The 26,119-nt window shown below is 34.1% G+C and overlaps 1 pseudogene; it reads right to left on the bottom strand.

Annotated features, from left to right (window-relative positions):
- Nucleotides 1–26,119, bottom strand: part of LOC139874553 (cyclin-C1-2-like) — a 56,624-nt pseudogene that overhangs the window by 11,040 nt on the left and 19,465 nt on the right.

Genomic DNA, 26,119 nt, shown 5'->3' on the forward strand with positions numbered 1-26,119 from the left:
ATCGATAGAAGAACCACCGAAATTAGATTTAAAGCCACTTCCAAACCATTTGGAATACGCTTATTTACATGGTGAATCTGAATTACTTGTAATAATATCGTCTTCTCTTACTGAAAATGAGAAATCACAACTCATTTATGTGTTGAAAGCTCATAAACCAGCCATTACATGGAAGATTCATGATATTAAAGGAATAAGTCCTTCGTATTGCACACATAAAATCCTTATGGAAGAAGGTCATAAAACGTATGTGCAACGCCAACGAAGACTAAATCCTAATATGCAAGATGTAGTTAAAAAGGAAATTATTAAACTGCTAGATGCAGGTTTAATTTATCCAATTTCTGATAGTCCATGGGTAAGCCCAGTTCAATGCGTGCCTAAGAAGGGTGGCATGACTGTCATTACAAATGAGAAAAATGAGCTTATTCCTACTAGGACTGTAACAGGATGGCGTGTATGTATTGATTATAGAAAATTAAATGACGCCACCAGAAAAGATCACTTTCCCTTACCTTTCATTGATCAAATGTTGGAAAGATTAGCCGGAAATAGTTACTATTGTTTTCTTGATGGATTTTCCGGATATTTTCAAATTCCAATAGCACCCGAAGATCAAGAGAAAACCACGTTCACGTGCCCTTATGGTACTTTTGCTTACAAACGCATGCCATTTGGACTTTGCAACGCCCCTGCAACCTTTCAAAGGTGTATGATGGCGATTTTTCACGACATGATAGATGAATGCATGGAAGTTTTCATGGATGACTTTTCAGTCTTCGGTGATACATTTGAAACATGTCTAGCTAATCTTGAACGAATGCTGATTAGATGCGAATAATCAAATCTAGTTCTTAATTGGGAGAAATGCCATTTCATGGTTAAAGAAGGCATCGTTCTTGGTCATAAAATTTCGAAAGAAGGAATTGAAGTGGATAGAGCTAAAGTAGATGTAATTGCTAAACTTCCACATCCCACCAATGTTAGAGGAGTTAGGAGTTTTCTAGGGCATGCCGGTTTTTACCGACGTTTCATAAAAGATTTTTCTAAAATTGCCACTCCTATGAATAAACTCCTAGAAAAAGATGCTCCATTCATCTTTTCAGATGAATGCATTAAATCTTTTAATATTCTTAAAGAGAAACTCACTAATGCGTCAATCATGATAACACCAAATTGGAATCTACCATTTGAACTAATGTGCGATGCAAGTGATTTTGCAATGGGAGCCGTTTTAGGACAAAGGATTGAAAAAAGATTTCAACCTATATATTATGCTAGTAAGACGTTACAAGGAGCACACACAAATTACATAACTACTGAAAAAGAACTCCTTGCTATTGTCTTTGCTTTTGACAAATTTCGATCATATCTCGTTCTAGCAAAAACGGTGGTCTATACCGACCATTCTGCTCTTAGATACCTATTTTTGAAACAAGATGCTAAACCAAGATTAATCCGTTGGATCTTACTCTTACAAGAGTTCGATATTGAAATCCGAGATAAAAGAGGAGCAGAAAATCTCGCCGCTGATCATCTTTCTCGTCTTGAAAATCCCGAATTAGAAGTTCTAAATGAATCGGCCATACAAGACAACTTTCCTGATGAATATCTATTGAAGATAGATTATAATGAAATTCCATGGTTTGCAGACTATGCAAACTATTTAGTATGTGGATTCCTTGAAAAAGGATTATCGTACCAAAAACGAAAGAAATTCTTCAGTGATATAAAACACTATTTCTGGGAATATCCACATGTATTTAAAAGTTGTCCAGATGGAATAATACGCCGATGTGTATTCGGAGATGAAGCTAGTAAAATTTTAAACCATTGTCACACAGGACCAACAGGAGGGCACTATGGGCCTCAACTAACAGCAAGAAAAGTTTACGATGCTGGATTCTATTGGCCTACAATTTACAAAGACGCACACCTTCTTTGCAAATCCTGTGATGCATGTCAAAGGGCCGGAAAAATAAGTCAACGTGATGAAATGCCACAAAATGTCATCCAAGTATGTGAAGTATTTGACATTTGGGGTATTGACTTTATGGGTCCATTTCCAAAATCTCATAATAATCTCTATATTCTCGTAGCCATTGATTATGTATCTAAATGGGCGGAAGCACAAGCTCTCCCAACTAACGATGCACGAGTTGTAGTCAACTTTTTAAAACATCTTTTTGCAAGGTTTGGAACACCGAAAGCTTTAATAAGTGATCGGGGAACTCATTTCTGTAATAATCAACTTGAGAAAGTTCTTAAAAGATATGGAGTAACTCATAAAATCTCCACCGCATATCATCCACAAACAAGTGGACAAGTTGAAAATACCAACCGAGCTTTAAAACGTATTCTAGAGAAAACCGTAGGATCAAATCCGAAGGAATGGTCCATTAAATTGGAGGATGCACTCTGGGCTTTTAGAACAGCCTACAAAACTCCAATTGGAACCACACCTTTTAGACTTGTTTATGGAAAAGCATGTCATCTTCCTGTAGAAATTGAACACAAAGCATTTTGGGCTTTGAAGACATGTAATCTTGATATACATGAAGCTGGACGTCTACGATTAAGTCAACTAAATGAATTAGAAGAATTAAGACATGAAGCATACGAAAATTCGTTAATCTATAAGGAAAGAACGAAGAAATGGCATGATAAAAGAATCAGAAGTTTAAAAGAATTTAAAGAAGGAGACAGAGTTCTTCTTTTCAATTCACGATTCAAGCTATTTCCTGGAAAATTGAAATCAAGATGGTCTGGACCATTCATAGTCAAAAGAGTTTTCCCATACAGAACAGTAGAATTAATAAATTCAAATGGGATTGAATTTAAAGTTAATGGTCACAGAGTTAAACACTACATAGATAGTCCGATGGAATTCGACAATGAAGTTAATCACAATTTCGATACCACAGCTAACTAAGTGTGGGGAGAATCAAGTCTTTAAAGGATAATATGTATTTCTGTTAAAGTTAGATTGTCTGTTTTCGTGTAGTTCTCGAAAATGAAACCCGAATGGTCTTTCCCTAGCAGACCCTAAAGAACTAGTCTTCTCCCCCCATTCTGAATTTTTATTTTTTTTAGGTTTTTACGAAATGAAGACTGCCTGTGAACTAAACCATGGTCTAATGCTACACACTTTGATCACTAAACGTAATAATGACACACTTCCGAGTGAAATAGTATCAGTAATCAGAGAAAGATTGGACGGAGTAAGAAAAGAATCCAGATGCGAAGATAATAAGTTACAATTTGATAAAGGAAAATCAAAATCCGCAGCGAAAAGAAGAGCACGACACCTTGAAAGATGTCACAAATGCGGAAAATGGTCACATGGAGGTAAATGTTCAAATAATCAAACCTATTCAAATACCGAATTTGTTACTTTATGCAGAGACGGACCGTTCATATGTTTAGAAGAAAAAACACTGAATGCTCGAGGTTACGCCTATGTAGCCATGGAAAACCAATTAAACCGACTATCTTATGAATGGGATAGATCATATAACTAAGAATACTATCTCACAGGTAAGTCTGTACAGTTTTTATTTTTTATTTTTATTTTTAACCTTTTGATAATAAACGCTAATTTGTTCGCTATAAAGTATTAAATTGGTATTGAATAAAATTAGGTTTGGCGACCGAAATTATTGATATCATTCAAAAATTTATTACATCACGGCGAAATTTAACGTTTATTCTTAAGGTATAAATATCTTTAATCAATCAACCTAAAATATTTCAAAAATTCGTCATGAGTTAAATTAGGTTATGGAACCGAAATTACTTTACCGAAAAGAGGGGCGCATATTTTTGATAATATTTGATTGATTAAAGTGGGATAAAAGCCAAAAAGATTTTTAATTTTATTTTTACCATGTTTTTAAAATTAATATATAAATCTTAAATTAATATTGTGAACTTTGTAAAATCAATATATTTAAGTTTGTCAATATTTGAAAATTTTTAATATTTTTAATATAAGTTTGTATGTATAACAACAAAATTAAATATAAGTTTGGTGTGAATTTATAATATGAATTTTTAATTAAGTTTGGTTTGAATTTTTAATTTTATGCATTTTAAATTTAAGTTTGGTGTGAATTTAAAAACAAAAATTTACTTTATTTCGTTAAGTTAAAAATATGATTTTTAAAATTCGTCGTAAGTTGAAGACTAGGTCTTTGAACCGAAATTGCTTTACCCGAGGGAGGGACGAGAACTTTTATTATCATTATTTTTAATCTTATTAAACTAAAGTATGCCAAAAACATAAAAAAAAAACCCAAAAATCTTTACTTTTAAAACCGCGCTTTGAATTGACAAATTTTAAAATTTTGTCGAGGGACGGACTAGGACATCGATCCGAAACGACCTCGTCCTAAAACAAAGAAAAACAAATTTTTAGAATTTAATTAATTATAAGTTGTATGAAGTATAAGGTTTTATAAAAAAAAAAAAAAAAAAAAAAAAAAAAAAAAAAAAAAAACCAAACACCGCGAGTCGCGGAGTTTGAAGGGTAAATATGCCGTGACTCGCGGAGAATGCAAAATATAGAAAAAAAATATAAACAGCCGAACAGATCAGTTTGTGCACAACCAACACCAAAATACTGCAAAATACACACAAAACCACTCCCAAATTCGCAATTTTTGACCGTTTTTCATCAAATCTTTTACTAAAATCATGTTAAGAAGGATTCTATCAAGGAATTACTCAAGAAAAACGGTAAATTTCTACACCTAAACACCATTTAATCCGAAAATTAGTGTTCTTGAGCAATTTTTTTTCCAATTCGATTTTGATGCTTTTTAGTGTAATTATGCTTAAATTGTTTATGTATTATGCTTGTATAACCTAGATTGATGCTATTTAACATGATTAGAAGCCTTAAACTTCAAATTTTGAGTAATCTAGGGTTTGTGTTCTTGAGCAATTTGGGGCTTTTTGATATAAACAGGTTATGGCCGATTTTTGTCATGAATTGTTGCTAAATTAAGTAGTGTAACATGTTTAGGTAGTTAAATGATCCAAACTTTGAGCCTAAACATGATTTTGAGAATTAAAGTGGACTTTTTCAAGTCTAAAATTTATGAACTTGATTTTTGAGAGATAATGCCATTTGAAACTTGTTTAATTGCTAGTAATGATTATTTTGACATGTTATTTGAGTTGAATGCTTATGAACTTGGCGAACATTTTCGTATATGCTTATTTGAAAAAGTGTAGATTTGGTGAAAATATGAAAATGAGCTTAAGTTTGATATAAATTGATCATGTCATTGTAATTATTTTGATTGATGATTTTACTGACACTAATGCATATTTGGATGCACAAAAATTGTGTTTGATGTGTTTTGCAGACTGAAAGAGGTGAATCTTCATCCCAAGCTCGCAATGCTCCTGCTTAGAATACGGAATAACAGGAGGTGGATAACTACTACAAACAAGATATACCTCATCCAGTCATGACATTTTCTGATATGCACTTGGAAGATTTGCACCCGAACCTGAGATTTGACAGGCTTTGGATAGATTATCCAAAATACCAAAGGGGTTTGCATACTCTTCATTCTAAAGCTGTTGAAGTACCTAGGGTCATAGAATGGGGACCATTAGAAGCTGTAGAATTGGCCGGGCCAATTAGGGAATTACTTACACAGAGGTATGGTAATTCTACTTTTAACGATTGGGTACGTTTATTCAACATGCGTAGACCTGTATATAAAGTATGGTGTGAAGAATTGTTGTGTAGTATAGAAATAAATGATCGGGTAGCTAGTTTAACCGATCGATCTTTTATTAGATTTTTGTTAGGAGGTTCGATGCGCCACATGTCTTTACTAGACATGGCTCAGGCTTTACGTATATATACGCCTGAGGAGTTAGCATCTGCCGATTGTAGAGGGTTGATACTAAATGGTAGAAAGATAGACGAAAATTTTGATACGCATGGTGTATGGAGTCAAATGACTAGCCATCACCGATTTAAAGGGAGAAATTACTCTTATTTGGATATAGATAGAGCAGAGTTAAGAGTAATTCATTGATTTTTAGCCAATTCGATTACACAACGAGGTAAGAACAAGGAAAAGGTAAATGAACAGGATTTGTTTTACCACATGTGTATTCGAGACCCACAAAGCGCTGTAAGTATACCTTATTGTGTGAGTTATTATTTATCAGCTATGGTTAGGGGGATGAGACCGCATAGCATAATAGGAGGTGGTATATTTATTACTTTGATTGCTGAATATCTCGGTGTGGATATAAGTCGGGGGGGATTATTAGTCGAAGAACCAGAACCCCGCGATACAATAGGTTTAAATGTATACCATGGTGCGAAGGTTTTGAAGAGGCGAAATAGCGCTGCAGTACGATATAATGGTAGACATCCACAAGTTGAGAGAAACCAACTGCCAGGTAATGTGGGAGGGGGAAATGAAATGACAGAAATGCAAAGGTTTATAGCTTCACAAGAGTACGAAAATGCTAGACATCGAGCATTTGAAGATTGGCAAGTTCATCAAAACCAAATCATAGCTTATTGCTAACAAATAGGTAGAAACTATATTCCTACTCTATCGCCCGTATTTCCTCCCTGGTCTATAGAGATCCAACCACCGTATCCTACGTATAACCCAGCCGAAGCATTTTATAACACATATGGTTATGCATGGAACCCCTACTGGTATCAGTATCATCCCTAGTCTACTTAGTTTTATTTATTTTATAATTTGTAATGTTGATACATTTAATACTTATGTTAATATTGTAATAGTTTTTATAATTTTCTAACTTTTATTATTAGATTTTAATAATTTTTGAATGTGGGGTAATATACCAAACTTCAAAAATATGTATATATGTTTGCAGTTTATCTTATGTACACAACATGGTAAAACAACGCATTTTCAAAGACTGGCATTAAGTTCAGCAAAAGCAACTAATTTTGACGACAAGATGCAAAATAAATGTGATATAACAACAAGACGGAATGAACAAATGACGTGCACCATTTATCATTCAACACAAACACAAATATGTTTGGAAACTTTGGTAAAATTTAATCATTTTCACACAAATCACCCTCAATAATTTAAATTGTTACTGATTTCTTGCAAATGAGGGCATTGCAAGATCTTAAGTGTGGGAAGGGGTTAAATTCTTTCGGATTTTAAAATTTTTACTTTATACACTTGGTTACCATTAGAAATACTAGTAAAGTAGTAGTTGTATTAGAATCTAGTGCTCTCTGATAATAAAGAACAGCCCTAGTCTTATATACTGACTACCCAATTCTAGTAAAATTTCAATTAAATGAACTCAAAATCATGTTTATATATTTATGAACGATAAAACTAGGTTTTAACACCGAAATTATTGTTACCTCAGAAAGGACATAAATTGAGAAACAAACCAAAATGTTAAAATTCATTTCAAATGGAATAGAGGACAATAAAAAGGAAAATAAAAAGCCAAGTGTGGGAAAATTTACCAAGATATTTTAAACATATGTCACATATTTCTGTAACAAGTAACTGAAAATAATTTTGCTTTGGACTAAACTAAACTTTTTTACCCAATGAAAGAAAAGAAGAGATGGATCTACACGATGAATCAATTCCATCATTAAAAGGAAGTAAAGTCTTCCGAAAAAGAAACGCGCTTCTTGATTTAGGTCAGGGAGTTGTCGTCCAGACCAGCTGTAGGTTGACGAAAAATCTAGAAAAGTCATCACTAAAATCAGCAGGAAATCCACGGACCTCAGCATAAAACAGGGTCGCCAAGTGGTCAGATTTATCCTAACCATGAGAAGGATTTATCTCGTAAAATGGGGGGGGGGGGGCACCGTGCAAATTAGCTGGATAAGACTAATGAATCAGATCCCCAGAAAGGATAATCTCCTTAAAGATTAAAAATCAGCTTTTAAGACTGATATTACTCAATCCTATAGATTGACCTTAAAGATTGAGAATTACAAACTCATGGAATTCAATGATATCTAAACTCGAGCATGAACGAGAAAATATTTTGATCAAAATTACAAACCGATTTGTTTTCTGAAAACCCATTTTCAATGCGTTCATTACCATTGAACGTAAAATCCTAGGAATTCACCTAGAATTCATTAGGTCACCTGAACCAAATCGGGTGTCAACCGTAAGAACGGTGGTTGCATAGCATGGTTAAAGACAGGACCTTGTGCCAGACCTAAAAATCATAAGGGTGAGCTTTACTATTGCTCTTACCAAGGATAGTAATTGCGTCCGACACGTTATAGACCATAATTAAAAGCATGTCAGGGGACATTGCCTTAACAGTTGCTTGTTCAACGCTTTCCTTTACAACCGGACCGTAGTTTACCGAAAGGTAATATACAGAGCAAGTATACTGGACGTGTTGCTTTCCTAATACAAGGTTAGCAAGTGGGTGACACAAAACCGCAAGTTTTGAGCTAAAATTTTCAAATCTGAAACCCACCAAACCCACACAAAAAAAAGAATTTGCAAACACCGGTGAAGGGTTATTTCGGAAAACTTATCTAGGGTAAAAACTAGATTTAATTTTCAAAAGATCAAATGTTTTCATAAAGATCCAATTTCCTTAATGGATCTAAATTTTATAGTCATGTGGGACTGTAAACCATATCGTTACTACCATTGTTTATACCGCCGTATAGAAATCACTGATGTACAAAGTGTGAAGAATAAAGAAGTGTTTCTAGTATTTCAAGACTATATTGCTTGAGGACAAGCAACGCTCAAGTGTGAGAATATTTGATAATGCTAAAAACGAACATATATTTCATAGCATTATTCCTCAAGAAAGACAAGCTTTTAGTTGCAATTGTTCTATTTAAAAGTGATATTCGTTTAAATAATAAAAGGTGAAGAAAAAAGACAGATTCGACGAATTGAAGACGCAAACGACCAAAAAGCTCAAAAGTACAAAATGCAATCAATGAGGTTCCAATTATTGATAAGAAACGTCTCAAAATTACAAGAGTACAAGATTCAAAACGCAAAGTACAAGATATTAAATTGTACGCAAGGACGTTCAAAAATCCGGAACCAGGACCAGAGTCAACTCTCAACGCTCGACGCAACGGACTAAAAATTACAAGTCAATTATGCACATGAATATAATATAATATATAAATAATTCTTAAAAATTATATATATATTATATTATTATTTAAAATCGTCGGCAAACAAAGAGCCAAGGCTGAATGAGCTGTAAAAATGAACTCCGCGACTTGCGGAGTTCGAAGGCTAAAAGAGCTGCGACTCGCGGAGCCCCAAAAAAATGAAAATGCCTATAAAAGCCAACGCAGTTCGACGAATTTTAATATCAATATATATCCATCCATCTATCTATACGTAATATTTATATTTATAATTTATATTTATAATTTATATTTTAATTTTAATTTTAATTTTAATCCTAATAATAAGGGTATGTTAGCGAATGTTGTAAGGGTGTAAGTCGAAATTCTGTCCGTGTAACGCTACGCTATTTTTAATCATTGTAAGTTATGTTCAACCTTTTTAATTTAATGTCTCGTAGCTAAGTTATTATTATGCTTATTTAAAACGAAGTAATCATGATGTTGGGCTAATTACTAAAATTGGGTAATTGGGCTTTGTACCATAATTGGGGTTTGGACAAAAGAACGACACTTGTGGAAATTAGACTATGGGCTATTAATGGGCTTTATATTTGTTTAACTAAATGATAGTTTGTTAATTTTAATATAAAGATTTACAATTGAACGTCCCTATAAATAACCATATACACTCAATCGGACACGATGGGCGGGGTATTTATATGTACGAATAATCGTTCATTTAACCAGACACGGGAATGGATTAATAGCCACTAGAATTATTAAAACAGGGGTGAAATTATGTACAAGGACACTTGGCATAATTGTTAACAAAGTATTAAAATCTTGGGTTACACTCAGTCGACATCCTGGTGTAATTATTAAACAAAGTATTAAAATCTTGTTACAGTTTAAGTCCCCAAATTAGTTGGAATATTTAACTTCGGGTATAAGGATAATTTGACAAGGACACTCGCACTTTATATTTATGACTGATGGACTGTTATGGACAAAAACTAGACGAACATATTAGATAATCCATGACAAAGGACAATTAACCCATGGGAATAAAACTAAAATCAACACGTCAAACATCATGATTACGGAAGTTTAAATAAGCATAATTCTTTTATTTCATATTTAATTTCCTTTATTTTATATTTAATTGCACTTCTAATTATCGCATTTTTATTTATTATATTTAATTACACTTTTAATTATCGTACTTTTTAATTATCGCAAGTTTATTTTATCGCACTTTTATTATTCGCAATTTCATTATCGTTATTTAGTTTACGCTTTAAATTAAGTCTTTTATTTATTTAATATTTTACATTTGGTTTTAACTGCGACTAAAGTTTTAAAATCGACAAACCGATCATTAAACGGTAAAAACTCCCCTTTATAATAATAATATTACTTATATATATATATATTTGTATTTTTATAAATTTAAACTAATATAGCGTTAAGCTTTGTGAAAAAGATTCCCTGTGGAACGAACCGGACTTACTAAAAACTACACTACTCTACGATTAGGTACACTGCCTATAGTGTTGTAGCAAGGTTTAGGTATATCCATTCTCTAAATAAATAAATATCTTGTGTAAAATTGTATCGTATTTAATAGTATTTCGTTGTAAAAATATAAGCTATTTTATATACACCTCGCATAACATCAAGGTCAATTACCTCGCGGTGTAATCCACTGTTGTGAATCGTTTGTAATCGATATGGACTTCGTCCGGATGGATTAGGACGGGTCTCTACATATATAGTAGATATCATACCACGTTCATGTCAACTCGTAGATCTTTAAACCAAGCCGTATTATCTTTCTCCTTGAGCACCCTAGATACATAAATGCTGGCTAATCCAATCAAATATGGTGTGTAATGACCCGTCCTAATCCATCTGGACAAAGTCCATATCGATTACAAACGACTCACAATAGTTGATTACATCGCGAGGTACTTGACCTCTATATGATACATTTTACAAACATTGCATTCGTTTTTAAAAGACAAACTTGCTTTACATCAAAAGTTGACGACATGCATACCATTTCATAATATATCCAACTATAATTGACTTAATAATAATCTTGATGAACTCGACGACTCGAATGCAACGTCTTTTGAAATATGTCATGAATGACTCCAAGTAATACCCCTAAAATGAGCAAATGCACAGCGGAAGATTTCTTTCGTACCTGAGAATAAACATGCTTTAAAGTGTCAACCAAAAGGTTGGTGAGTTCATTAGTTTAACATAAATAATCATTTCCATCATTTTAATAGACCACAAGATTTCATATTTCCATTTCTCTTAAATATACGTCCCATGCATAGAGACAAAAATATCATTCATATGGATTGAACACCTGGTAATCGACATTCACAATATGCATATAAGAATATCCCCATCATTCCGGGATCCTCCTTCGGACATGATATAAATTTCGAAGTACTAAAGCATCCGGTACTTTGGATGGGGCTTGTTGGGCCCGATAGATCTATCTTTAGAGTTCGCGTCAATTAGGGTGTCTGTTCCCTAATTCTTAGATTACCAGACTTAATAAAAAGGGGTATATTCGACTTCGATAATTCAACCATAGAATGTAGTTTCAATTACTTGTGTCTATATCGTAAAACATTTATAAAAGCAGCGCATGTATTCTCAGTCCCAAAAATATATATAAAAAGGGAGTAATGAAACTCACGCATATAAATATTGTAAAATAGTTATTAAAACATTGCATGTATTCTCAGCCCAAAAATATATATAAAAAGGGAATAATGAAACTCACGCATATAAATATTGTAAAAACAGTTAATAAAGTATTTGCATGTATTCTCAGCCTCAAAAATGTAAAGAGTAAAAGGGGAGCAAATGAAACTCACGCATATAAATATTGTAAAACAGTTAATAAAGCATTTGCATGTATTCTCAGCCTAAAAATGTAATGAGTAAAAAGGGATTAAATGAAACTCACCATACTGTATTTTGTAGTATAAACACATATAACTATATTGAAACATGCAGGGTTGGCCTTTGGATTCACGAACCTATTATTCAATCATGTATATTAATACATGTAATGGTAATCGAACAATTATATATATTATTAATGATTTTATTCGTTATTTTATATCATATGATTTATTAATAACTTAATTAGATATATTTAATCTTTACATAGATAATTAACATTTATTACAAAAGTATTAATATGATTAGATTTTATGTCATAAGTATATTTTTATATAGAAAATCTTCATTTGATATATTAATAGTACTAATAATAATAATGATAAAAATAATACTAATTATGATAAAAATTATGATAATTCTAATAATAATAATAATAATAATTTTAATATTAATGATAAAGATAATACTAATAATAAAAATTGTTTGTAATGATAATACTAATAACGTTTAATGATAATACTAATATTTATGATGTAATTTTGTTAATAATAATAAATAATCTAACAATACTAACAATAGTAATAATAATAATAATAATAATAATAATAATAATAATAATAATAATAATAATAATAATAATAATAATAATAATAATAATAATAATAATAATAATAATAATAATAATAATAATAATAATAATAAATAAAAGAAGACTACCTTAAAGAGCTTAAAAAGAAATAAATGTCATAGCCCAGGCTCGAACTCACGACCCTTCGTATAACACCAACCCTCCTCACCATCCAACCATTTATGTTTTTCTGATGTCATATCAGATATTAATGTAAATAACCGATATTCGATTCTATTTCATCTTCGTTAACTTCAAATTATCATCATTCCTCCTATTCGATCATCTAACTAACTGTACCATTTCAGCCCAATTACATAAGCCGAATTTTTAGCCAAATAACACGGCCCACCACAAAAAAAAAAATGATATGGTTTTTAATATAAAAAGAAATGAGGCGGCCCATTAAACCATATACAAACGATTTCTTTTTTTTTTTTTTTTTAAACAAGTGGGATTACTTGTTCTAATTTGCCAGTTATCAACAAAGAAAACACCCAACTACTTTGCCTTTATTATGCTTTTAAAATCAACTTAATATCTAATTGGCATCATCATTATTAGTTATCAATCAATCGAAATCATTCTCTAATTCTTACGGTTCCTTATCATCTCTATATAACTCATAACACTCATCATCATGATCATCTTAAACGTATCCATTTCATTTTCTATTCGTCACCTTAAAAGGAAAATAGCAGCCTATTTAAATGAGTTGATTGTTGAAGGTGATAAGTATTATATGGGTTGTGATGGTGTAAACAAAATGGTTGTAGCAACAATGAATCGCGACAAGTAATTGTTTGCAAACAGAAGATAAATGATGAAGCAGCGGGTTTTTGTAAAGAGAGGAAATGAGAGAGAGGATGAGTGAGAGTGAGTGATTTCGGGTCGTGATGGTTTGATCAAAAGATAGTGAGGGTGATGGGTGTTATTACTTGATAGGAAACAAAAATAAACGAGATGAGTGGCGATTAGTGGTTGTGGTTGATGAATGTGGTTGATCAAATGTGAGTTTCATGTGGTGGTTTGGTTTGAACATCAAAAAGAAACAGAAATATGTACAGCATGATTAAGGTTTCGTGTTGGTGGTGATATGAGCTTCGATGGTTTTATGGTTGTTATGGTTGTTTGGTTTTAACCGGTCCAGAAGTAAAAGTGAGTAGTAAATGGGTTTTGGTTTTTGAGTGGTGATCGGGCAAGAAACAACACAGCAGCAACAGTAAAAAATGGGTTCGTGATGGTTGTTATGATGATCGATGAATTGCACAGGGTAAAGATGATAATGGTTACGGTAATAAGGGTGGTGATCTTGGTTGCACAACAACAACCGCAGTTGGTCTCCAATGGTGGTTGTTGAGTGGCAGTTGGTGCGACAACCGAATATAGTAGCATCTTGTGATGGTCTCTCGTGTTGGTGAGGATCGAACATAGTAGGCAGCGAATAATCAAAACCAAAATGGTATAGTAATGGTTCGATGATCTTATAAAGTTGTAAACTATATTTGTATGTTCTTGATAGCATCAATAAATGAAGTAGTATTTGTAATGAAGATAATATCTATTATCAACAAAAGACAAATGGAAAAAAAATTGTGGTGTGGTGGTGGATGACAAAGCCACGTGAATGCATCTATATTTCATTTTAGTTCATGCAAGCTAACAAGAAAACTAGCCCCACATATTTTAATTTTATATACATATGATAATAATAATAGCAAGAATGATTGTTTTCAGACTTGCTTTTTCTTTAGGATAAATCATGTGATGTATGTATATATGCATTTGTCAAAAGTTAAAGTAAGTGGGGGTTAGTGACAAATTGATGATGATTTGGTATTGGTAATCGAATGAAAGTAAAACACATTAGTGAACAAGATGGTTGGTAGTGACGATATACTTGTATATATATATGATTGATAGAATGAGAAGAAATATCCATAAAAACAGTAACATAGGATTCTTTTCAAAGTATTTGTAACAACACGGGATGGTGTTTGTTCTTGGACAAAAGAAAGTACGGAAATATATACAGAGGAGGGGCATATCGGAGGGGCATATCATTCTGTATGTCTTCATATGTAAAGTTGATATTCTAAAACAAAAATAGTATCCATGTGGGGAATCATCGAGTAATATAATTCAAAAGGGAATTGTGAATATAATAAGTTGGGTTGATAAAAGAATAGAACTAGAATGCAGAAATTGAGGTAGGGGCGGATATATATATATATATATATATATATATATATATATATATATATATATATATATATATATATATATATATATATATATATATATATATATATATATATATATATATTTATATATTTATATATTTATTGTAATCATTTTAATTATTTTGTATATTACTCTACATATTTATTTACTTATTTATTTACACACAATTGTTCGTGAATCGTCGAAAATGGTCAAAGGTCAATGCATTCATGAATAATGGTTCAAACATTTTGGGAACTTGGTTTAATAGACTTTGCTCATCGTGTCGAAATAATATAAAGATCAAGTTTAAATTTGGTTGGAAATTTCCGGGTCATCACAGTACCTACCCGTTAAATGCTATAACAGCAGGTCTAACAGCAAGTCTAACAGCAGTCTAACAGCAGTAGCAACAACGTCTAAGCACCTGAGAAAAACATGCTAAAAATATCAACACGAATGTTGGTGGCTATAGTTTTAATAGACAACAATATAATGTAGACTACGAGATCTCGTTTCAAAATAGTATGAAAAGTATATGTTTATCCGTGGGCACTTGGTAACTAACTTAACGTAAATATAATATATCACCACTAAAAGTACACCTGGCGAGTGCGTATGTCCTCGAAGTATTAAACACCCGTTAAATGCTAACGCGACTAGCCCGAGTGGGGATGTCAAACCCTATGGATCCATATCTAAGATTCGCGTTCATGGTTAGAAAACCAATGATTAAACGTTACCGAGCTAAGGGGAAAGTTTATGCCGTTATATAACCCACACATATGTAAAGTTTAAGTACTTGTGTCAAGTAAGTAAAACATAAAAGGCGCATGTATTCTCAGTCCCAAAAATAGTAAAAAGTAAAAAGGGATGCTATAACTCACAGTGTATAAGCAGTAATAGTCGATACGAAAAGTATGCAAGTAGTAAATCGGTCCGAAAGGTCGTCAACCTAAGTCAAAGGTCACTAGGTCAGTATGTTGTCCCCATAAGTTTAAAAGTGCATAAAATAAGTTTAAGTGTCATCATCATCATCATCATTCATCATCGTAAAAGCTAAGTAAGTTTAACAAGTATAGAGATCGAAACAATAGGCTGAATTTGATCAGCTTCTACGACGTTTATGTAAATCGAAAAGATGCATAGTCAGTGGCTATGGCTCCGTATGTGAGTCCTCTAATTGCTGACCAATTTCCAGAGCCAAACTCGTCTTCGTTTGAACGTGGCGATGGTTTAAGTGCGAGTAGGTCAGAAATTTCAGCACAACGTTACAAGGGTGTAGTGGTTTTAAAAGGGCTATAAATCCTAAACCGTATCTTGGATTTAGGTGAGTCTTAAATGAAAAGTCATCTACTCGAACCGAACTATCTGGAAATCAACTTTTCCATTAGCCCAGGAGCCTGATCAGACCCTGAAATCAATAAACAAGTGCTCGGGTGGGATTCTTGGTGCTTGATGCTCATCATGGTTCTCACCCTTGATGCTTGTAGCTTCAAGTGTACAACTCAATGATGTGGTAGCATCACTTTGACCAAGATTTAACCTTCAACACACAAAGTAATAAGACTAAGTAAGGATTCAACTCAAGAGAGTTGGAAGGATGATGAACCAAGGTTACATCATATTCTTAGTCTTAACACAAACACAAATTCTATCTACAACAAAAGCTACAAACTTTCATTCAATTAAACAAGTATGAACATAAACTTGATCAAACAAAGTAATGGATCCCTAAGCTAGAGAGCTTGGATCCTTTTCACACAAGTCATGAGATTACAAAGCTAGAAAGCTTGAAGCTTTGGTGTCTTTGAAGATCTTGAAGCATAAAGCTTGGATCTTTAAGTTACATGAAGATTACAAACACAAGTTTGAATCTTTACAACAAAATAAAAAGATTAAAAGCTAAAAAGATCTAGATCTACAAAATAAGTGAAGATTCAAAGCTAGAAAGCTTGAACCTTCCATATTCTTGAAGGATTCAAATCCATGTTTGAATCTACAAGATATAACAAGATCAAAAAGCTAAAGAGCTTGATCTTATGAAGATGATGATGATTTCGTGACTAGTAGAAGAAGAAGAAGAGAAAGAAAATTTAATACTTACACTTTTTAGAGTGAGAAAGACTAGAGAAAAAATAAGAGAGTAAGTGTGTAATTTGTGAATGAGATCAACTGTGAAATGGGTGAACTAAGGCTTGTATTTATAGTGAAAATGGGTGTGGGGAGGCTCCTTAGGCCGTTGGTTTTGGTGGGGGGACAAGGGAGACAAACTTTTGCTTTTTGGTTAATGGTTGTCTAAAGTTGGTGCTTATGTTAGGATCTCATGCAACATTAAGAATAATGATAATTGAGTCACTGGTCATTAATAATTGGGCTAATTAAATAGTCCACTAGCTAGAGTAGGGTGGGCTAAAGTCCAACAAGGTAGAAAGTCCAACAAGACTAACTAGTATGCTCTAGTAAATTACTAAGCGTAATTAAGCATCCAAAAACCCAAGTAATTGTTATTATAAAATAACAATTAGTATTTCGTAGTCATAATATTTCGATTATGACCAGAGTTAAACGTGTACCGACAAACATAGCTCGTTCAAAACGTTGTCGTAAAAGCAATAAAGGATCATGTTAAGTAATTATACACTTAATAGCACGTTGTAAGATATTAATGAAAGTAATTAATCATTAAATAAGATCCCAGAGCATAAACTAGCTCAGTACGCACATATACGCAGTTTTGTGAAAGCACAAAGCAAGTCGAAAAAGTCGGGTCGTTATATTACCCACCTGTTAAAGAAAATTTCGTCCCGAAATTTTGAGGAGTGACCAACAATGGTACAGTATTTGAATAAGAAGGAGTGTGTCAAAGTTCCGAGGGACTCGTGGACTCAGAAGTGAGCTGTTTACCTTGAAAGGTACTTGGGCGTATGAAAGTAAGAGTAAGTATATGCCATTGATTAAGTCTCTTGTCCTAAGAGATTAACACATTGATTTCGTTTCTGGTTAACATGTGTATGTCATCTGAATATATACCCATGATGTGTAAAATCGTGTCTATAATTTATTATGGAAAATACCGGTTTAAAAGATTACTACACACTAACGGGCAGTGTACCTGATCATGCAATAGTATAAAGTTGGTAATTCCGAAATCGTTCCAAGGACAGTTTTAACGTGAGAATTAAGTTTGCAACTAATAAAAGTAAACTAAGTTAAACTATGAAAATTGAAAGTACGAGAATATTTGTTTTGTGGCTATTTAACGATTAGCCAAATCAAGGATAGATTAAAAGTAAAAGACAATATTTTTGGGTTTTTAAGTTTAAATAAATCAAATTGCAGACTCAACGGAAAATAAAAATAGTTTGAATTCAATAGATAAAAGAATGTTCGCCTAGATCTCCAAATCGCAGTGTCGGATGATTTGTTATTAAGCACTAGTTCTATTTATCAATGCACGCAACTACAGAGTCGGTTCACCCAGAGTTCTCTTTTAGCAAACACGTCAAACTAGGATTTATTGGCTTAGGGTTCCTTTTCACCAAAGACCTCTTTCGTTTGTGACTTAGTAATTAGCTAATTATAAGATTAAGATTCAATTGGTTACGCGTTCGCTCCACACAATTCACCCCTATTTTGTTTAATCTATGTTACCCGGTTTACCCCCTTGGTCCAGTAAGCACCCAATTGGTTAAGACAAATCAATTGGAAATTAGATCACTAAATTGAAACAGGGTTCCCTTTGTTCAAACAAGATTCACTAATCAACCTAGTAACAATAATCAACACCCACAAGAATGATTCTTAATCAAAAATCATAATTATCATGCATTAATCAATAAAACATTAAAGTATCATCCAAAACATACGAATATTTAATCTAGACAAACATTAAAGACTTAGCCAACAATCATGGCTAAAACCAAAATAACAATCAAAATAATAAAAGAATCCATTGTACGAAACAAAGAGATAAACCTATTGAATGATTGAATCTTGAACGATAAACGGATCGAGACTTGTTTCCGGAATGATTGATGTGTTAGAATGACCTTGGGATTCCCCAAAAATCACCCTTATTCGTCAAAAAGCTGCTGGAAATCGTCTGGATGCAATAATAATAATTAGGGTAAATTTTCGGGCCTTAAATAGGTAAAAATCTGAACCCGTCTGAAGATGGCGCGACGCGCCACATATGGAGCGGCGCTCCAAAAATTGTGCGGCGCGCGAATTGCTGTAAAACTGACATCTGGTCCTCTGAAAACTCTCGACTTGTTTTTACTGCCTACTGGAGTGGCGCTCCACATTTCTGAGCGGCGCTCCAGACCCTTTTTGCTGTATCTGGACCGAAAAACTCATAAAATCACTCGTTTTCGAACCAAACTCAAATCGAACCAATCCCTTTCACTTGCTTTCATAGAAAATCACTAAAACCATCAAATATCTTCAAAATTCATCTCCTTGGTCTTAGAACTCGAACTTACACAACATTCATCAAAATAAAACTAAATCGTATCTAAAAGGACCAAAATGTACCCGATATCACTAAGGAAAACGCGTATGAAATATGCGATATCAAACAACCCCACACTAGAGTTTTGCTTGTCCTCAAGCAATTAAACTCGATAATAATCTTCTACCATATAATAACTCTACAAACATGTATGTAGAACCAAACGAACAAGAAACCAAACAAACAACTAGCGTGGGCACGATTTGGAGTAAATAACAACCATGGTTCCCACTTGCATTCCCCCGAAGTAACTTCCCAAACCGCAAACAATATGTAATGGATATAGTAACCAAAGATAATCTCGAATAACGTACTATACTGATGAAGTAGAGAATCTCGAATCATAAAATAAGTCTTCAAAGAAAACGGGAATCAAGTGGGAACCGAGCACCAAAGATATAGCAATCGAACATGTGTGCCAAAAGAACGCACGGGCTACCCCGCAATTGGTCAAGCCAAGCCTCACACAGTACCTAACATCGCGAGATGTCGGTAAGAAAATAATGTGCTTAGGAGGATACACATTACGTCCGGATATCATCGATAATCATGAGGTAATCATTTAATCCGTTAAGTCAATCATAGAGATTGAAGTTCATCAGGCTTAAAAGCTGATATATTACCTTTCTGGAGGTTATCCACTCGGAATCTGATCAATCACTGACATTTTGTGTATCATGGTGCGCTTCCCATTTGGCTAGCAAATCTCCCTCATTGAGATAAGCTTTGACTACCAGTTTCCCTGTTTGACGTTGAGGCCAGGTAGATTTCCAGTCGATTTTAGCAATGACTTTTCAAGATTTTTCGTCACCCTACTACTGGTCTGGACTACATCTTATGACATAAGTCATCAAGTGTGTCGATCGGGAGACTCCCTTTAGGATGGAATGGATACATCCTGTGTGGTAATATTAGGTGGTCGGACGCAACATTGTCCTTGTTAGGAGAAACAATGAGGATAGCCCTATTAAAATTTCTATCCAGCGCATGGCCCGGTTTTGACCATGCGATCCGATCACCGCTCTTACAGTTGACACCCGTTTTTGTACAGGTAACCTACGATTGAATTCCTAAAGAATTCATAGGATTTCACGTTCAATGGTAATGAACGTGTTTGGAAGTTCACAACTTCCTCTTCCCACAGTACCTTATATCGTGAAATGATGGGTAATGAAATGGCACGCTTAAGAGGTATACGTACCAAGTAGAATGGTCGAAAGACTTTACTTCCTTAATGAGTAGATCTGACTCACTCAGAAGTGAGAATCTATTTCAATTGACACTCGGTTTGCCTACTTCCCACATGACAAGCTTTTCTGCTTGTTTTAAGAAAGGTAGGAAGTAGATACTACCCTTCCAATAAATCCCAAAAACCTTTGGGTGCCATAGCTTTTGGCTATGGGTTGTGTTGTCTAAGCAAACACAAGCACGTAGCTATTGCTCCTAAAAAGGACAGCACTGGTGAAGCTCAAGGCTCCTCTTCCCACAGTATCACACCATTAGATGATGTAATAATAAAATGATATAGTTTCGGAAGTCTGATATACCAAGTAACCAAAAGTTTTTGATCTGGCACGTGATTCGGTCACAATCACGCTATGCAATCACCGCTCTCTCACGGTTTCCACCCGTTTTGGTACAGGTGACCTACTATTGAGTTCTCCGAACTCGTAGGATTTCATGTCCAATGGTAATGAACATGTGGAACACTTTTGGCTTCTTTGAAATCACGAATTAGGCCATAAAAAATTTTAAAATTCCCTAAAAATAACTTAAAACGTGATGTTTCACTCTTATTAATGTTCAAGATACCAAGCCATATGTAATACCAAGACTCAAGTTTTAAATACCTGTTTTACCTACCCGCAAGACTTTACATCCCCACCCCACACTTGAGATTAAGTAATGTCCCCATTACTTGAGATAAAAAAAATGGATTAAATTCAGAAGGGTAAAAGGAGGAATAAGGTAAAACTTGCCAAGTTACAACCATGAATCGCGGAATGCTAGTGACAGACTGGCCTGCACTTAATGCCATTCCACGATAGTTATCATGCAATGTTCATCATCAAAAGTACCTGCAATGAATCTAAACAAATATACAATACTCTACAAAATGGTGCATTTCATTGAGTCGTGTACCCGACTCGACCCCTATAATCAGCCTTTAGTGGGGCCTGAATTACCCACACTTAGCTGACAGTACGAGAAATCAGTAGAGTATCTTCCACGAATCAGCAATGTCAACCAGTCATTTATAACGCGAGTTGTGAACATTAAATTTGGGAGTTCATCTACCTTCTTCATGGAGAACTCTAAAATAATCCAAAATTTAGAAGACGTGTCACCCTTAAAATCAGATTGGGACACTCGAATGTACCCCACAGTCATGCTCAAATCAAATGGGTCCTTATATACTGTCGTCCTCATACTATAAACACTGTGATATCTATCCAAAAATGAACCATTACTCTCCTCAATATCAACATCCACTGGAATAAGTGTGGACCAGCTCTGAATCTCAACTATGGAACGGGATTCAACCTCTAACTTCGCTTCCTTCAATTCCTCAGTCGTAGGCTCATACCCATTAGCCATTAGAACAACTAACAAATTATCTTCCTCCTCCACAATAGTCTCATCTATATAACTAGAAGAGCAAGAATGTAACTCGGGGAAATCATGCATAAGCTCAGAAAGTGGATCTAAACGAGTATGTTTTTCAACAACCAGTTCGTCTTGCAAAATAGATTCTGAACTTATAAGTTGTGAAGCTGGACCGGACTCTGTCACATTTGAATGTTCCAAAACCAGAATCAATGGTGAATAAAGATCGGTAGCAAGTTGCGTAGTAGGTAAGGGGCTTGAATGTTTTACGTCCGGATTCATGCAACATTGCCAAGACCCATAATAACACGGGCAGAACCCTTCAGCTATCATTTTCTCTTTCATAGACCTTTTTTAAGTGTTAACCACAATTTCATTAACTTCTTTCTCTTGGTATCCCTCGTTGGTAACACTAGGAGATGAATATAATGCAATTAGTGTCCTCCGTTCAACTCTCATTTTCTCAGCCATTGTCATATTCCTGTAGTCAACCATTTCTCTGCAACTGACAAAAACAAAGAAAAGAATAAAAGCACTGACTCTAGAAAAGGATAAATACTAAAAAGAAACAAGAACTACCTAAAAACATAAAGACTCAAACAAATCACAACTAGAAACAATCTCAAATTGACACAACTGTCCCCGGCAGCGGTGCCAAAAACTTGATGTGTAAAATCGTGTATATAATTTATTATGAAAAATACCGGTTTAAAATATTACTACACACTAACGGGCAGTGTACCCGATCGTGCAATAGTATAAAGTTGGTAATTCCGAAATCATTCCAAGGACAGTTTTAACGTGAGAATTAAGTTTGCAACTAATAAAAGTAAACTAAGTTAAACTATGAAAATTGAAAGTACGAGAATATTTGTTTTGTGGCTATTTAACGATTAGCCAAATCAAGGATAGATTAAAAGTAAAAGATAATATTTTTGGGTTTTTAAGTTTAAATAAATCAAATTGTAGACTAACGGAAAATAAAAATAGTTTGAATTCAATAGATAAAAGAATGTTCGCCTAGATCTCCTAATCGCAGTGTCGGATGATTTGTTATTAAGCACTAGTTCTATTTATCAATGCACGCAACTACAGAGTCGGTTCACCCAGAGTTCTCATTTAGCAAACACGTCAAACTAGGATTTATTGGCTTAGGGTTCCTTTTCACCAAAGACCTCTTTCGTTTGTGACTTAGTAATTAGCTAATTATAAGATTAAGATTCAATTGGTTACACGTTCGCTCCACACAATTCACCCCTATTTTGTTTAATCTATGTTACCCGGTTTACCCCCTTGGTCCAGTAAGCACCCAATTGGTTAAGACAAATCAATTAAAAATTAGATCACTAAATTGAAACAGGGTTCCCTTTGTTCAAACAAGATTCACTAATCAACCTAGTAACAATAATCAACACCCACAAGAATGGTTCTTAATCAAAACTCATAATTATCATGCATTAATCAATAAAACATTAAAGTATCATCCAAACACATACGAATATTTAATCTAGAAAAACATTAAAAACTTAGCCAACAATCATGGCTAAAACCAAAATAACAATCAAAATAATAAAAGAATACATTGTACGAAACAAAGAGATAAACCTATTGAATGATTGAATCTTGAACGATAAACGGATCGAGACTTGTTTCCGGAATGATTGATGTGTTAGAATGACCTTGGGATTCCCCAAAAATCACCCTTGTTCGTCAAAAAGCTGCTGGAAATCGTCTGGATGCAATAATAATAATTAGGGTAAATTTTCGGGCCTTAAATAGGTAAAAATCTGAACCCGGCTGAAGATGGCGCGGCGCGCCACATATGGAGCGGCGCTCAAAAATTGCGCGGCGCACGAATTGCTGTAAAACTGACATCTGGTCCTCTGAAAACTCTCGACTTGTTTTTCCTGCCTACTGGAGCGGCGCTCCACACTTCTGAGCGGCGCTCTAGACCCTTTTTGCTGTATCTGGACCGAAAAACTCATAAAATCACTCGTTTTCGAACCAAACTCGAATCGAACCAATCCCTTTCACTTGCTTTCATATAAAATCACTAAAACCATCAAATATCTTCAAAATTCATCTCCTTTGTCTTAGAACTCAAACTTACAAAACATTCATCAAAATAAAACCAAATCGTATCCAAAAGGACCAAAATGTACCCGATATCGCTAAGAAAAACGCGTATGAAATATGCGATATCAACCCACAAAAGGAAAGATGATGTTTTTAGCCCTACAGGCATCTTCAGTAAACTGGATGCATGAAATACATCATGAATGTTACTAAACTCATCTAAAACTTTGAGCGCTTATGTCGCAATACAAGGCTGACATGTAGAATGGAAAACATGGTGATCATAACCATGCGATTTGATGTCTGGATAGTGTTAGCCACGGATTTTACTAACCCCTTAATTTCGGAAGGAGACCATAGGCATAAAGAACCCGATATTTAAGAATGTTCCATTTGACTATATGAATTGAAATTTTTGCTGAAAGTGACTAATCGGACTTATATGCAATGCAAGCCATAATTATTTATAGTGTCTTCAGGATGGTCTGAACGAACAATGAAGGATATCACCCAGTTTACCATACTGCAGGTGACCTTATCCTTAGATAGAATGAAGGCACAGTTCCATAATGTAACTTTATCCTTTCAGTTACATGTTGAGGTTAGGGTTATCATTAACTAGAACAACTTATAGTTGCAACCAACGAAGGAAGGAATGTGTAGAGTAACCATATCCGTGTTACATACATTTTAAGCAGTCCCTTCCAAGAGGATTTCAAGATTCATAGATTCTTAAGGTATTTTATACTACATTTCCGAAAGAAAATCGCACGAAAGGTGTAATCTTTGAACGAGAGTGAATTCTCCGAGTGGTTCGTCCTGAATTTATCCTTATACTTAAGGGGATGCGCGGATGAGAAGATATGTGAACTCTTGGTCCTAAAGAATGGTTTACACCAAGTGAAAAGAATCTCCAAAAACGATTCCTTGTACCTCAATATACTGATTTATAGAGATGATGGTTACGAGAGGGTTGCGATTAGCCTTGAAATACTGAGAGTAGAAACCCTACCTAGTACTTTTTCTACGATAGAGTGACCATTGAGTGTACCTCAGAGAACTGATTTATCGGCCCGCGTTTTTGCCATATCCAACCTTAAAAGGAACATTTTACGAGCGAAAAGACTTCCTAACAATTTTTGTAAATCTGCCATCCAAAGTGGCTCAAGAGTTTTTAACAAAGATCTTAATGGTAAGTTTCATCCCTAACGGAGGGCGAGAAGAAGTGTGATCTATACATGGTGTAGTTTAATACGAAAACCTTTAATAAAATCAACCAAGGAAGTTTTGAAAAACATATAAACGTTTGAGGTGACAACATAAACGGAATGAAGTTCCTAGTAAATTTAGAAGTATGTACAACGTGTACCATTTTGCACAAAACTATTTGAATTAAGTTAAACAGCTCAATAAAGGAGCGATTTTTAAGTAATTTGAAGGTATAACTTAGTATGTACTAACCAAAATAAGTAAGGGTAAATTTATACATATATGATTTTATAAATCGCATAAGTGACAGAAAAGATTTTAGTACTTTCATTTGTCCATAAATCTCGTAAGGATCACAAAAATAAACATCGTGTAAAAATTTTGATAAACATAGTTTTTCTTATTTCAGAGGTTACGAGTTGAAAAAGATTGAGTGAAAAATCTTTGAATCGTCGGGTGACATGTTACTAGGTAATGAAAACTAATGAATTAAATGTAGTTTTGATAATTATCAGGACATGAGTCTTTGGGCCAAAAATGTTCACGTGCGAAGCCATTGCTAAAAAGTGAGGTATGAAGGATAGAGCATGAGGATGAGAAGTTAATCGATTCTTGACTTTGCAAAATGCCAAACAGGTTATGACTAATACTAGAGTCGGAATACTAATGGTGTTAATATCGCTAGATGAGAATCCCTTGGAATATGTCAGGACTTAAAGTTATGTAAGAAATAGCATCGCTCCGACTGGTGTGACAAATGAGATTCCTGGGGTAACGCAGCAATTTTGAATGGTTTAAGTGTTAGTGGGTG

The sequence above is a fragment of the Rutidosis leptorrhynchoides genome, chromosome 11 (genome assembly GCF_046630445.1).
Source record: "Rutidosis leptorrhynchoides isolate AG116_Rl617_1_P2 chromosome 11, CSIRO_AGI_Rlap_v1, whole genome shotgun sequence".
NCBI classification, from domain to species: Eukaryota; Viridiplantae; Streptophyta; class Magnoliopsida; order Asterales; family Asteraceae; genus Rutidosis; species Rutidosis leptorrhynchoides.